This window comes from Mixophyes fleayi, chromosome 1 (assembly GCF_038048845.1).
Source record: "Mixophyes fleayi isolate aMixFle1 chromosome 1, aMixFle1.hap1, whole genome shotgun sequence".
Classification (NCBI taxonomy): domain Eukaryota; kingdom Metazoa; phylum Chordata; class Amphibia; order Anura; family Limnodynastidae; genus Mixophyes; species Mixophyes fleayi.
Window position 1 is genome coordinate 88,617,349 of NC_134402.1, and position 16,733 is coordinate 88,634,081.

The following is a 16,733-nucleotide window of genomic DNA, read 5'->3' on the forward strand; positions in this document are numbered from 1 at the left end:
AATGCAATACATATTAACTCATAAAGCCCAGAGAATAAGGATGTTAGGAGTGCATTCAATAAAGAAAATCATATGGATTGTACTGTGCAGTTGGACAGTAGAAAGCCCCTAACTGAAAATGAGGGTCTTTTTCAAGGACACAAACTTCTTTGAAATAAAAATATGTTGCAACTGGTACCCCTGGAAATTAGGCACAGTTTTCACCTATGCATATTAGAGAATTTACTATCTTTCCTGCAATTCAATGTCTCTGCTTGTCTTGCAAACACGGATCCTTTCTCTACTAAGTGAGTGCTGGGTAGTACATTAGATCCCAGTGTTAATGATTGACAGCCACGTCCCCTGCTGGGCTGCTACTCCCGTGTGACAGCACTAACGTCACAAACACTGAAAAAACAAACTCAACTATAACGACAACATCCCATTCACTCTGCATTGCTATTTCATATATACCACGGTATATAATGGGGTACAAAATAACAAGCGTTTTCTGAAGGGAACATAGGAAGGATTACAACCATTTTGCTCTAAGTTTCATTCAATACTAAATAAAAAGAATAACAACTTTCCTGGTGCTGTAAAATAAAGTTGTGTGCGCGATTTATACACTGTTTTCAGGCTATAGAGCACAAAGTGCCTTGTATAGGGCAGCTGGTAGTAAAGATGTCACTTACCAGAGATGGAGAAGCGCGCACAGTCATCAGGGGCTGCTTTCTGGCTATTTCCAGAGCTCAGCTTGGCTGCTCCACAATATACAAGTCTGATGTGTCGAGTAATAGGAGAGATCCCAGTAACGCCAACATTCCAGGCGGTCACATGCACAGCGCAGAGAGGAGACCTTCTCCCAGGTCCTCCTGATCACACACAACAAAGACTTCTGCCTAGGAGGAGGAAGTGTGCTAAACCTCTTCTGGCTGAAGACCAACTTAACTGTTAGAATGTGTCCATGTGAGACAGAAAGAGTGAGGGAGTCTTATGTGTGTGTGTGTGGGTGCATCATAGGAGCTGGTAAACCAGGGTGTGTATTTTGGGGAGGAATGCTAACATCCAAAAATAACACTAACACATTAAGTTCTGTGATCTTCCCTCGGTTCCTCCTCCCTCTTATCGTTAGTGTGAAGTTATCATTGTCTGGGGATTTGAATGATTTCCCGCAGAGAAGGTCGAGGAATGCGCTACTAGACTAGAGAGGTGAATGCAGAGGTCTGCAGGGCTGCATTCAATAGCAATGATGAAATATCAATGTTAGCAGTCCATAGTTCTGCTTATGTGCTTAATTTACATTTCATTTTGTTAAAATAAAACACTTTCATCTTTTTTAATCCTTCCTATTTGTAAATAATTTATGTGCATCAATATATATATACAATGTATGAAAGTCTGCACTTTTTAAAAACATTATACATGTATTTTCAATAGAGTTACAAATTAAGCAATAATAACAATATAAAATTTAGGATATAAAAGTCAGTCTAAAATAAACAAAGATAAAATAACTACAAACGTAACTAGAGTATTTTATAACATTTTATTTTTAGCGAAAGTATCTTATTTTGTTTTCTAAATCTTATTTTACATTCCAAACATGATGCTACTGCTATATTGTATGTGGGATTGACAATTCATAGTATTTGACAGTGTATGGAGTATCACCTTGCTGTGTGTAGGATTATCACTCAATCCAGGATTCTTATACCTGCACTGCAACACTGTTTGGCACTGTGTAGGCATTACTGGATCCCATAGATTGTAAGCTTGCGAGCAGGGCCCTCTTACCTCTCTGTATATATGTATTACCCAGTATTGTTTTATTACTGTTTGTTCCCAATTGTAAAGCGATACGAAATCTGCTGGCGCTATATAAATAAATGATGATGATTATGACGATGATGCTCAATTTGACCACAAACTCATCCAGTTGCACAGATCGTAGTGTGGGAGATTAAGTGAATGGAGCAGTGGAAATTCTGCTCTACAGCACCTGTTAAGATGGTCAGTTCTGTTTACACATCTGTATTATATATAAGTGGATATGAAAAACAATTCAGTTTATTTTTTTAATATTTTTTTTTAGCAAACTGACTTTTGAATAAAAATGTATGTCGTAAAAACAAATTTAATATTATGAATCATTAATAAGGAACTTTTACTACCTTTTTATTGATTTTTTTTTTAATAACTTCCTATCTTAATATTAAGGGGAATATGCAGAGATAAGCTGCACTTATTAACTTACTGGTGTCCAAGCATTTCAGAACTGTAGCTGACGTCTTTAATAGTGTCAATGGGGGGAATTCAAATGTTAAAAAATCCTAGCGAGGTGCCTCAGGAGCGGGCACCTAGCGGGCACCTAGCGCGCATTTTATTTTTGACAGAAATATAGCTCATGCTTGCTCACTCCCCATAGAGGTGCGAGCAAATATGAGCGTTATTTTTTACTGTATGAAAGCTAAAAATGTGCAGTTGCAATGTTCTGAGGAACATCATGGCCAACTGAATGTGCCCCAATGAGCCGATAAGCACTAGCTTGAATAAAAATCTTGGTTTCACTGGTACTTGACAAAAAGGACAAACCATGTTCTGCCAAGTGTAAGCCAAACTAGAAATTTTGCTGTTGGACAGCAGCAGGGAGCACTGGGTATAGAAGAATATTTGCAAATGCAAGTTATGATGATACACGTTTTATTTTATTAATATAAACCATTTAAGCCAACATAATGGTAATGCTAAACTAGTAGAACAACATAATAGTCAAACCTGTGGTTGCAAACTGATCCCTGAAACTGGTGGTTTCTGACTTGACCCACATACTAAAACCCAGTGCTGCTTTTATGGTGCCCCCTACCCTCATCACAGGGATTCATGGATATAGCCTCCACCACTTCCCATTTGTATAAACATATTGGGCCTGATTCATTAAGACACAATAATTAGTAAGTTTTCTCTTGGACAAAATCATATTACAATACAAGGGGTACAAATTAGTTTATTAATTTGCACATAAGTTAAATACTGGCTGTGTTTCATGTAGCACACAAATACTTGATAGCTTTATTTGTACACTAAAATTTAAAGTCTAGGACATGCCTTACCCCAACTATAAACCTGTCTCCACATTTTAAATTTACATCCCCTTCCAATGCAACATGGTTTTGCCAAGGTGCAAAGTTGCTCATTTTTTGCCTTACTTTCCTTAATGAATCGGACCTAATAAATGTATTCTACCAGTAATTACAAATGATCATGAATTTTTCTATTCTGACAAGCATGTGCCTCAATGCCGCCACTGTAAAAGTACAGGTGCTTATTGCACGCTGAAAGTTAAAATGAAGTTGACACGCAAACCACCAGTACAAACACAAGTAAACATAGAAAACATTTGTTAAGATGGTTAAATAAGTGGCAGTCACCCCTACAATTTGGCACCCGTGGGCCTGATGCTTAGTGGGACGTAAGCCTGTTTCCATAGTGTATCTTGCATAAAATGGCTCCTTGAATGGCCAGAAAGTGGGTGCGTACATATGTTCCTATGCAGACATGCCTAATGTTGGCACTTACACATGCCTGAGCCTGGAGAGGCGGCACAGGGGAGCGTATGGGCGTTCTTAAGTTGGCTGAATACAGTAAAGGCCTGTGCCTATTAGGAGGCATATGTTTTGCACCTGCTAAAGTGCAGCTGGTCTACTGCTGATGACTTACCATAAACCAGACGTATATGCTGTTGATAACTTACCATAAACCAGACGTATATGCTGTTGATGACTTACCATAAACCAGACGTATATGCTGCTGCTGATGACTTACCATAAACCAGACGTATATGCTGTTGCTGATGACTTACCATAAACCAGACGTATATGCTGTTGATGACTTACCATAAACCAGACGTATATGCTGTTGATGACTTACCATAAACCAGACGTATATGCTGTTGATGACTTACCATAAACCAGACGTATATGCTGCTGTTGATGACTTACCATAAACCAGACGTATAGGCTGCTGCTGATGACTTACCATAAACCAGACGTATATGCTGCTGCTGATGACTTACCATAAACCAGGCGTATAGGCTGCTGCTGATGACTTACCATAAACCAGGCGTATAGGCTGCTGCTGATGACTTACCATAAACCAGACGTATATGCTGCTGCTGATGACTTACCATAAACCAGACGTATAGGCTGCTGCTGATGACTTACCATAAACCAGACGTATATGCTGCTGCTGATGACTTACCATAAACCAGGCGTACATGCTGTTGATGTAGAGGCAGACGCATCACAAAATGCTTACCGCCTTGCATATGGGCACAAATATGTTCCTTTTCCCTGCTCTTTTATTAAGAGCAATTTATTCCCGTTTTGCATCCAACCCTGCATTAGCCCCCATATGTCAGCCTACAATATGTGGGCAGGGGGATTTAACTTACAAAAATATATTTGAGAAAAATGATTAGAAATGAAGACTACATTTACCTTTGCTGAGAAACATCCTGAAATATGACAACTGAAAATCAAAATATCTCTGGTTGAGGCGGAAGCTCTCACAGTTCCTCCACATAGCAATTACCAATCTAGTATGTGCATACAAAACATGTCATAAAGTGATCCACAGTGTCTTGTTAAGTACTTAAGTGTCTCTGCCATGGCTAAAGAAGAGTGAATAGGAAGCATTTATGTTAGGCCCAAAGCTTTTTTTCGCAACACATTTTTTTAAATGTTGTTTTCATTGTTTTAATGTTATTCACTGTAGTCTTTTGTGTAATTATATTTTGGAATTGCTTTGCCCCAACTCGACAACAGAAATTTACATCATTTCTATACATATTATGGCAATGGGGTTTTCAATAGTTCTGTATTGGCCGAGACATCCTGTTTTTAGGTTAAATAAATCATGGCCCTTACAGGACTTCATCACCTCCCAGAGCACAGTATAGCAGAGTGACTCATTACCGGGGAATTCAACCAGGAGGCAGATTATAAAGAACTTGTGGTTCAAGTGGTTCACGGGACAGAGACAGAGCTCTATACTGCTGGACAAACCAGGGTAGGCTGAGTCTCCCTGCCTAATGATGTTGTGGAAAGTAAGTTTAAGTATTACTAATATCTTTATGTTATTTTCTATTTTTTCCTAGTTAGAGACTGTGACAAGATGGACCGCCTATGCCACCCTGTCTGTTGTTGTTGGGAACCGGCTGGGCTTTTTTTGCCACTGTTCCCTTCCGTTATCCCAAATGCGCCCTCTTGCCGCAGTAGGAGGGGCTTACAAAGGCTGCCATCACTGGACTCCTATACCGGCATCCAGAACCGGGTCTGGGTAACTGACGCTGCCTGCGTATCTTGTTGCTGGTGTACCTGGGCTGGTACTCCAGATCTCTTACTATGGATCAGGGTTGCTGTGGATAGATCCCCCCTGGCCTATCACACTGACCAGGGTTGCAGAGCGGTGATACTGGAAAAGCTTGGGTCCAAACCTCAGAGACAGCCGGAGAACGGATTAGATTTAGGGTCTAATCTGCAGATGACAGGAATACAGCCATACTGAAGATGTTTTCAAGCAGGTCTTTGAAGAAAGTGATGTTTATTTGCTCACACTGGTTCTAGGTACCAGTGATCAGGTCAGATAAATTCAGAAGAACAAGTTTCTAATACAAGCTAGTGCCTTTTATATACCGTTCAGACACAGGCTATTTTTAGCATCCGGATATAACCTGGTTACACAAACATGGATTTAAATGCATTGCAAAGCCAATAATAGTTACACTTAGCTATGAAATTCTTAAAAACCTTGCTGTGAGATCCTGTGTCTTATTTCAGAGGCAGGATACATACTAGCAAGTCAAAAGGTCTATTGGACATGAATACCTTCTTCAGCCAGTTGCCGAATACACATTCCCACAGAACAACAAAAAACCAAAACAAGCCACTTCCCCATATCACAATACAGCAAAGGCTTTGTAAACAAAGGCTCGTTGTATCAGATATATACATCAGACATAATGCATTTCCTCTAGAGTGGCTAAACAGAAAAAAAAACATTTTCTACCCTGGTCTCAGAAATAACGATTTTCCTATCTCAAAATATACACAATATTAAAAATAAGTGCATTGGCAATTTATATAAATAAGCGCCCCGCGCTATTTCCTTTAAATAGATTCATACCATAAGTTATTTATTTATGATCCAGTCACAGAGACTCATATAGGTCTCTTCATGAAACAAATAATGGGGCTTGCAGATGAATAAAAATATACACCTTTTGTAAAGTTCATGGATGGTCAGTTTCACTCTTGGATGCCCCGATGAGGCATCATAAAAAACATGTTAGCTCTTCTACAAATGGCCACTATAAAAAAAATAATGCTTCAATACACAAAGTGCCACTTTAGCACAGTGCACCTCTTCAGATTTATTCACCTCACTGCAAATCTAATTGCACTTCTCGTGCATGGAGGCATCTCCTGAGAGAGGAGAGTAGGTATCAAGAACAGGGAGTACCAAGCCTACCCAGGCCTGCTTGTGTAATGGGAGGAGTCGCCAACCTGGTGTGGCTCCACCCCCTTCGGTAATCATAGAAGGGGCCCCAAGAAACTCCTGTACAAGGGCCTGAAATTTCTCTTGGCAGCACTGATAAAGAGCTATAGGGGTATAGATAGAAGGAGGTACAATATAACTGTAAATTTGTAATACAGATAAAGTGCACTGGATGTCATAGGCATATGTCCTCAGAAAACAGTAGTAGAAGGTCAGACACAAGGAAGTCGAGGGGAGCTGGGGGGAGTACCTGAACCTCCCTTTGAGGTTCCAGCCCCAATGGCCTATCCACAGGCCCATATGAGCCCAAGACAGGCGGAATGCTTAGAGACAGGCCAGAGATCAGGGCAGCTAGCAGAGAAACAAGGTCTACAATAGAAGCTGGGGTCATGGAGCAGAGGAAGCAACATAGTCAAATCCGAAGCCAGTATCAAAGCAAAGACAACCAGAAATAAAGGCAGATTTCTGAAGCTGGGACACAGATACAGATGTCAATGATCTGGCAGAGCATCGCTTGCAAGCAGGGGTTTATATATAATAGTGACTGCAATGATCAGCAGCTGCTGTGTGTGAAGAAACATTCAGCTGCACTGAGCATGTTCCAGAGAGATTCATACTGAGCCCGCCTCTCACACAAAGACACAACTGAGCATGTCCAAGAACTTTGAAGATATTTTGCATAGAGATCATAAACTGCACATGCTCGGAGAAAAGGGGTAATCCAGACAGGATCCTGACAGTGGATCTGCACCTTGAAGTGAGCTAATCTACCATCCAGGCACATCTGTGTAAAAGCCGACTTGCGGTGATGATTTTATGACACCTATTTTGTATTTATGTGTTAATGGTGGTTCTAGTTTACACCACACATCAATGAAAACAATTGTCCTAATTTAAAATGTACAAATATATGCTCACAATTTGTTCCTATATGTGTCTCTCTTGTTGGAATCATGCTGCTCCATTACCCAAAATTCTTTTCAACACTCCATGTTCTTCCCACGACAGACTGTTCTGGTATTTATCTGACTGATATATGGGTTCTTACTGCTGAATTTTGGAATCCAGTGATGTAGTTAACATTTTTTCCATATTTCTCTCTACCACTCTCATCTAATAGATATAGGTATTAATATCCATCATGCTTTTCTGCAAAAATGTCATCCTCTACTTCATATATCATTCCATGAAGGGACAGTGAGCTTACCCACGTTCTCTGGAAACGATTGCTAGCTTGATGAGGTTTTACCTAATGATTAAAATCAGCTTCAGTAGCTTTGTGAATTGATTACACTTTTCCCCACTTCCTCATTCTGCTGTGCATTATTTTGTCATATATGCCAATAATTTGATCAGTTCATTAATCTACATAAATGGCCTTAATGTGTAGAGTCTGCCAATCTCCAGAACCCAGCAATAGTTCATCCAGTCCAACAATGGAGACATGGTTCTCACTTTGTCAGCAAATAATGAAGCTAAGTTGTATAATATTGGGCAGAACGGTGTCTTAGTGGTTAGCACTTCTGCCTCACAGCACTGGCGTCCTGAGTCTGACTCCCGACCATGGCCTTATCTGTGTGGAGTTTGTATGTTCTCCCCGTGTTTGCATGGGTTTCCTCCAGATGCTCCAGTTTCCTCCCACAGTGGTGCTATATAAATAGCTGCTGATGATGATACTGTACACTGGGTTACTTATGTATAAAAGATAAATGGTGATCTAAATATACTGAAGCGCATATTATGAGACAATAGTATGTAAAAAAAAAACATATTCTGTAATTAACTAATTTGAACAAGTTTCCATTGCCCCAGTTAACAATTCTTGTTTGATATACAGATTTTTTTATTGCCGCATCTTTATATAGCGCCACCAATTCTGGTGTACAGAGAATATTTGTCATTTACATCAGTTCCTGCCCTATTGGAGCTTATAGTCTAAATTCGCTAACATACACAAACTAGTGTTAATTTTGTCAGCAGCCAATTAACCTACCTGTATGTTTTTGGAGTGTGGGAGGAACCCTGTGCACTCTGAGGAAACCCACACAAACGTGGGGAGAACATACAAGCACCACATAGAGGGTAAAGGCCATGGTCAAGAATCAAACTCATGACCCCATGAGTTGTAACATGGCAATTAAGTTTTTGCTTTTTTCACAAGGAGCAGAGGATGGTGTTATCTTGACAACCACATTCTTTTGTATTGCTACTGGCCAAAACCCCCTCTAACTAACCTACTAACCCTACCTTACAAGTTTAAGGGAAGTTGTTAGGGGAAATCATCCAAATGATTAACCATACCTGTTTAGTCATTTACAGCTACTGGGGAATCAGCGAATACTATAATTGGCTTTTACGTTTTTAGACAAGTTGTTCCTTGGAAAGGAAAAAGCTTCCAAGAGGAGGGTTCTGTCTTCTTGTCAGGTTAGAGGATACATAAATGACACTAACACTCTAATGTTCTTTCTGATTCTTCTGTGTTGAGCCCACAGTTTTAGGTGCTAGTTAAGGAACCTGGTGGTGGCAACTTCTATTCTCCTACACCTGGGGGTACCACATTGGTAAACAGTTGGCACAGTTGAAGTGGTCGGTTTGGCCATCCAGCACCAGTAAGAGTAGTCAGAAACATCAGGTTAGTGAAAGAGAAAGAGTAAGATTAAGAGAACCCAGACCTGTAAACCACCGACAGGGTGGCAAGATAAACCCTTCCTGTCACAGCTGGATATAGAGCTAACAGACAAGAATGTTCACAGAATCAAGTCTGAAGCTGTCAGAGATCCCACTTTTCAAACTGATCTCCCAATGCCAAGATCCCACACAAGTATGCTCTGTGCATAGTGTGAGCAACTTGATTAAATGGAGGCCCGTACTGAGTTCTTATGGTTTGGTTGATTACTGCACATGCATGTAGTGACCAGATATTTCCTGATTTGAGCTTTTAAGTCCCTGTATAATTTTGCCATGCATTGTTGGATGTTTTTGGCTCACGCATACAGTGATTTCCGACAAGTTTGGTCTAAATTAGTTAAACTTTCTAACAAACTCAACATATGTAAGGCCAGCCTAAGACCTACCATCAGATAGTGAAACATGTATTAGCAGTCAAATTAGTATTGCAGTGACTCCCAGAACTGCTCTGTACAGACAAATATGCACAAGTGCATAAGGAAGATTAGTGCTGATACATGGCAATGTAATTAATGTTGTGTGAGAGAGAGAAAATATTTACACGTAATAGTTACAAACTTTACTTTATACCACAGAGTATCGTCATGTCGGCAGTGTGCACAGTATAATATTTTGGTCGTTTGGGACTGTATACGATGCTGATCAGTGTTATAAGGAATCGGTTTGGAAGACGTGGGGGTAGAGTTATGGATGGAGGATTAGAGAAGAAGAGATAAGCTTAGATTTTAAACAAAATCCAAGGGGCTGTAGTCTACTTGGTGTCAGAATGGAGTATACCAAAATGAGATTTGGTTGAGAAGTACATTGTTGACTGACCACTCATACATGTGATCTTGAGTGAGCGCAGGTTTGATCTTAGTAACAAAAATACAAGTCTCTATGGGACAGGACAGGAATGCAATGCACTGAAATATGATCTATACGTCTCTTTTGGGATGTTTCATTCTCCTGTTCTATATTCTAATTTCCTGTAAAGGGGCAAAGATCGGTTAAACCAGCTCCAAAGTCAGAAAGTATTTTTTAAATTAATTCTTGGCTAGAACTGTAAGAAATCAGCTGCCTACCTTTTATGAAAAAAAACAAAACACTTTGAAAGTACACACTGTACACTAAACCATGGCCATTAATATTCTTGAAGGTTGCTGTAAATCTCAACCTTATATAGTGAACTCTTCTGATAACCTTTTATTTCTCAAAATGAGCTTTAAATTCCATGGCTTTAGAATAAAGTACAATCTGTTCATATATGAGATTAACTGAACCAAGTAAAATCATAGTAAATTAAAAAAAATAGTTTCTACATTGTGAATTATACAGACAGAAACTTGAATATATTGTATGAGAAACATTGTTTGACAGTATTATCTGTTGTAATTGTATATTTGTAATTGCATGACTATTATACCATTATGATGCTATTTCTGGAACAGCTAACTATAGATAAAACATGAACACATTCAGAATCTCACCGCTATTGCAAACTTATTACTATGGATTTTCAAAGCACTGATTGCTGCCAGATGTTTAATGTCAAAAAGTAAAATAATATATCATTTTGGTCAGCAGATGCGTACCTACCACTAGGGCAGCAGCATGAGGCTCAGGGGCTTGCTGGCGAATTTTAGCCCGGGGGTGAGACTGGGTTCAGCAGCCTATTAGGAACATTTTAAAGGAAACAAAATTCAGGTAGCCCAGTGACCCAGCCTAAGGTAACCCACTTCAGGGCCAGCGCCAGCTGCCCCCAACTCAGCCAGCCCCTGGTGAGGCTACTATGGGGCATGACAGTGATGGTGGGGTTGGTGTTGCATGTGTGAAGACCCCCACTCACTGCCACCGCTGTGCTCATCTGAGCAGGTATAGAGGCCAGCACATGTGCAGTGGAATCCTTTGGCTTTCAGTTCCACTGCCTCTGCACTTAGTCAGAACAGCATAGAGGTGGCTTTTGGATAATAAGAGACAGCACATTGTCTGGGACCTGGGAGGGATTATATCTTGAGTTTAGGGCAATTATATCCTTGATGTTTGGTAAACAAGACAAGGAAGTAATTCTGATTTTTGGTAACTATGTGCAATAATTGTATTACAAATGTATTACTATGGATTGCCAAAATACTAACTGATAGATGGCCTTGCTATAAAATCATGGACCACGTACGTTTAAGCGCAGACTTTCAAAGACATAGAAGATGTTCAATATGGATATAGGCTCCTCCTACTTGATGATAAATGATTTTCCGTGTCTATAGGTGGGTATACCAGACCTATAACACACTCAAATGACACAAAACAGGGACAAAATAATAGTGCAATATGTTCACAACTTAGTAATGATAGTCCCAAAAGAAGTCCCAAAGATAGATCTTCTATATTCATTCACTTTGTGCAGGGAACAGAAACGACACCAAAGAAAAATTCTGTGTTGTTCATATCCAACTCCCCCAATGATGTTATGCTTACAAGAATACAAATGGTATTGGGCATCTCGTACATTCAGAAAAACTCTCCTTCACATCCCATCTCAGAGCGAACTCCACCGATTGAGTGATGCAAAAAATAATAATAAAACACAATCTGGTGCATTAACTTTTAAAAAAACATGTTTATTGCATAACCAACATGTCATGCTTCACAGATTAAAACATGTATAAAAAGGTAATGGGATGTAAGCTGATTTGTGTTCCTGTTGCTGGACGTTCATCTGATACAATTGACGTTTGATCATACATGCATGATTACAGCTAAAATCTGGTACGAATATATACATTACCTTTTTATACATGTTTTAATCTGTGAAGCATGACATGTTGGTTATGCAATAAACATGTTTTTTTAAAAGTTAATGCACCAGATTGTGTTTTATTTATATTTTTTGCATCACTCAATCGGTGGAGTTCGCTCTGAGATGGGATGTGAAGGAGAGTTTTTCTGAATGTACGAGATGCCCAATACCATTTGTATTCTTGTAAGCATAACATCATTGGGGGAGTTGGATATGAACAACACAGCATTTTTGTTTGGTGTCGTTTCTGTCCCTGCACAAAGTGAATGAATATAGAAGATCTATCTTTGGGACTTCTTTTGGGACTATCATTACTAAGTTGTGAACATATTGCACTATTATTTTGTCCCTGTTTTGTGTCATTTGAGTGTGTTATAGGTCTGGTATACCCACCTATAGACACGGAAAATCATTTATCATCAAGTAGGAGGAGCCTATATCCATATTGAACATCTTCTATGTCTTTGAAAGTCTGCGCTTAAACGTACGTGGTCCATGATTTTATAACATTGTATTTTGGAGAGAGGTGGACTCTCCATTCCACGTATTAGGCTGCAATCTTAGTGAAGCGCCACATCATCCTACATTGTGTATAACAAGATGGCCTTGCTGCCAAATGTTTAATGTCACTTTGGTCAGTCATGGAGACGATGTTTATGATCACCAAAAAGCAAGGAATAATCCCCCCGTGTCCCAGACAACGTGCAGTCTCTTATACTCTGCACCGTTATATATGGTTCTATGATAGTCTTGTTGGTTCTATGATAGTCTTGTTGGTTCTATGATAGTCTTGTTGGTTCTATGATAGTCTTGTCTTTATTGTTATGGGCTGTGGCACTATACTCTATCAAATCATACAAGAACCAGAAATGAAATATGCAAATAAATCTAATTACTGGGCTCAGACATTCTAAAACACCAATAAAGCCATATAAAACTATAAGCGATTTGAGTTCAATTGGGAGAAAAATGCTATAGCAATAAAATTATTACTATTATTATTATAAAATGTGTTTAAAAATAATCTCAAATGAACATTGTCCACCCACCAGTTTGAAGGAGACTGGCGCTTGGCATCACATGTGAGTTTCATGTTCATGATGTCTGATGCTCCTGATCTCAACCCGGGTCAGGGTCATTTAAAATTCAAGGCAATTAAGACCGTTGCAATTGGCCCCAAAGTGTTAGGGTCTCATTCCAGATATCAATGGTTTGGAAAGATTATCTCCCAAATTGTGTCTGTGCACATTCCACCCAATTAACCAGTGAAAACCATAGAGGGATATTGTAGAGTGGAACTTCAGCAGTGAGTGCACAAATTCCCAATGGCCCAGCTAAAAATATGGTCATAGTTAGATAATATATGTGAAAAACCATTAGTTACCATTGGACATCACAAAACAAAAGCAAATGGCAGTGATCATTTATATTACACCCTGTGTACAGTACATTTATCTTCTTCGTAAAATAAAACTTGTGTAATAATATTTCTTTCCAGGTAATCCCAGGTTACTTGTAAATTGTGCTGCAAATTGAGACTACTTTATCTGTCTCTATTTATTTATTTAGATTTATTACAAATCTAATCACTTAAAAGGTTGTCATTTTTTAAATAAAAAATTGTTAAAATAATTGTACAATAAGTAGAGAGTTGCTAGGCTGCATATCACATGGGAATAAATGAAACCAGGAGGAAAAACATTTTAGAAAATATATTTTGTTGTCCGACAGAAAATAGTTTCTTTTGTTTGCTATAAAATTGCGCTATGTTTGCATAAAATTGTGGTATCTGTACACGTGAATATATATTGATTGTGCTAAATGTAAATTGTACAAATTCATATGATGTTATCAGGAAGCACAGAGGATATGATCTGAATGCAGCTCAAGTTTGCTCTACCTATTCTCAGGGAGTGGAGTCTAACATGACACCGGTCTTCACCAGAGCCCGCTGTAAAGCAGGATGGAATTGGCTGCGTGCGCCACACAGATTGAGACCCCTGTAGTTGGTCTTGAGCATGGTTTGTGTGCGGGAATGGAGTAATATTTAATATTATCAATTGAGAAGTACTGGAATATAGATACAGGAAAAGCACTGGCAGAATAAGGTGCTACAATAATAGTCAGCAGGATACAGTGCAAGCAGGGAACAGCACCAAGAATAATCATTGTTGGAAATGCGTCAGGATTACACTAGTGGTATGGAACTGCTCCAGGACTATGCTAACAATAAAGGAACTGCACCAAGGTAATCCAGCTACATGAAACTGCGCCAGGACTAACGGTGCACAGAGCGAATTTAAATAGTGTAAAAAGAGAAAGAGAGGGTGTGACAAGAGTGTGAGCAGTCATGTGACCAAGTTCATAAAAGGTTGCACCCACGCATGCATGTCAAAGTCTGCTGGGCCAGAAGTGGACGGCTATGGGTGGAAGGAGACCCGGTGGTGCCTCGAAGAAGAAAAAGAATAGTGTGCCGGACAAAGGTAAGTCCATCATGTGATGCAAACAGTACTGTAAGATAGTGCACATAATGGGTTTTTAGTCAATGTTATTTGCAATATGAATGGAAAATAATCTTTATCACATATAAACATAACTTTATTTACACAAACAAGGAACCCAAATATTGACAAAACAAATATATTTATACATCCATTCATACCTTCTTTCTGATACTGAACACTAATTGCTAAATTATTAGATAGAATTTCATCAGATCTCATGTTTGTATTCCAGGTTCCAAATCAATTGGATGCGGTCAGATTTCTGACAGTGGAAATGTTGGCAGTTAACCTGTCGACATGAAAATGTCAGCAGGCTAAATTCAGACACTTCCATTGTGGGGACATCTTGAAAATGTTGACAGTTTATTAGTTTGTAAAACACAGTTGGTTTACAAACAAAGGATCATGGTAGCCTCTGCTTGCAAAGTCGCATGGTCTTAAACAGTATGGTGTCCCATATTTTGTGTCCCAAATCATGGATTGAGAACTGCTGGCATAGAATTTTTGTGATCCTGAACACTATCACTTATTGTTCATGAATCATTTATAAGCTGTGGAGTAAAAGAGGTACCAAGCATAGCAATAATATGACAGCTACATTATAGAACAAATCGGGGCATGTCAAAATCATGCTGGGGGTGTGGTCACACCCCCCAGAGGGCTGCTTAACCCCCCAGAGGGCTGCTTAACGCTGTAAAGCGTTAGGCTGCCCATTAGATACCTCCGTTCCCCCATCATTGCCACCCACAATACAAACATGTCCCTGGGCAGGACAGCGGGAGAGAGCCCTAAAATCAGGACAGTCCCACTGAAATCAGGGAGGTATGTTACCATAGCAATCTACAGTGGATCCAGCTATTCAATCTGCGAACAGAAATTGGAACCCTCTCAGGTATGGAGACGCTAGGACTCAGCATAATATAACCTCTCTTCGCTTTTCTTTATTATTATTATTATTATTATTATTATCGTAGACAGCGCCGGTGCTAGGGTCCGTGGCGCCCTAGGCATACTGTGAAAATCGGCATCCCCCCCCCACCGGCACACTTTAAATATCGGCGCCCCCCACCGCAGGTACCCTGTCAAAATCGGCGCTTCCCTCCCCTTCCCCCCCACGTCTCTCCTTATCTTACCTGCATTAAGCTTCTCCTCTCTACTCTGTCTCCTCCCCTCCACTCACAGACACTGTCGGGCTGTGATGATGATGTCACGCCCGACAGTCAGTGAGCGGAGGGGAGGAGACAGAGCAGAGAGGAGCAGCTTAATGCAGGTAAGATTCATAGCCCCTTTCCCCCTCCAGTCCCCGTGGATTTCTCAGAAGCTGTGTGGCGGCTGCCGCACAGTTTTAAACGACAATAGTCACTGTTTTTAAATTTTGAGACGCCCTGAAGAGCCCGGCGCCCTAGGCAATTGCCTAACCTTGCCTAATGGGAGCACCAGGCCTGATCGTAGAATGAAGAATCAATACTTGTCCAGCAATTACATGTCCAGAATGGCAGTGGTCAACAGGAGACACCAACGGAACCCAAAAAACAGACAAGGGAGTATGTAGAATATAGCTTAAATGAAATATTGCTTTAGAGATGCAAACATATGTAACAATTATAAAGATGGGTGACATGACAGATACACGTTAACATGGTAGTATGCACTTACTATAAAGCAGCTGGCCACAAGAATGTGTGTTTTTGTTGTGTATTACAGTTTAAAATAAATCACAATAGGGAGAGAGATGGCTTAAGCAGTTTTCCACTTTAAACCACTGTTCTGGAAAATCCCCTCCCTAACCTACATTCCTGATATAGTGCTGCTAATGAAAGCTGGCTGCTGATTACAGGAGCTGGCGATAATTTAGTCAGCGGCCATGTTTCATTTAGAACCTTTGTGTCAGATCAAAGGATGAAAGGAGCCGAGAAAGAGCTGACGGTGATCAACAGAGGTCCCAGCTATATGGCAAATGTAAAATGATGGTAAATGCGATTATATAGCAGGGACCCAGGAAGGGAAGGGATATACCAGAAATGTATTTAAAGTGGAAAACACCATTAAATCCCAATAGTAAGCAGAGAGATCAAGTAATGGACATGTATGAATGTGCACAGATGGAATATGAGAAATGTAATGAAACTTGACAAATATTAGCATATTTCAAGACATTTCAAGGAACACTTCAAAGAGCAGTTATTTTATCCTGAAAACATCACCTATCATGCTGGTGACAGACT

General features: G+C 39.8%; 1 protein-coding gene across 2 annotated transcripts in view; it reads right to left on the reverse strand.

The window, feature by feature from the left end:
• Positions 1-16,733, reverse strand: part of PALLD (palladin, cytoskeletal associated protein) — a 291,751-nt gene that overhangs the window by 197,288 nt on the left and 77,730 nt on the right. Inside the window, exon 1 of one of the 2 annotated variants that reach the window (XM_075197835.1) lies at positions 675-947. The exons of the other annotated variant lie outside the window; for it this stretch is intronic. The gene's annotated coding sequence lies outside the window, so the exon portion shown is untranslated. Of the gene's footprint in view, positions 1-674; positions 948-16,733 lie in introns of those variants that run through there. 2 annotated transcript variants of the gene reach the window in all.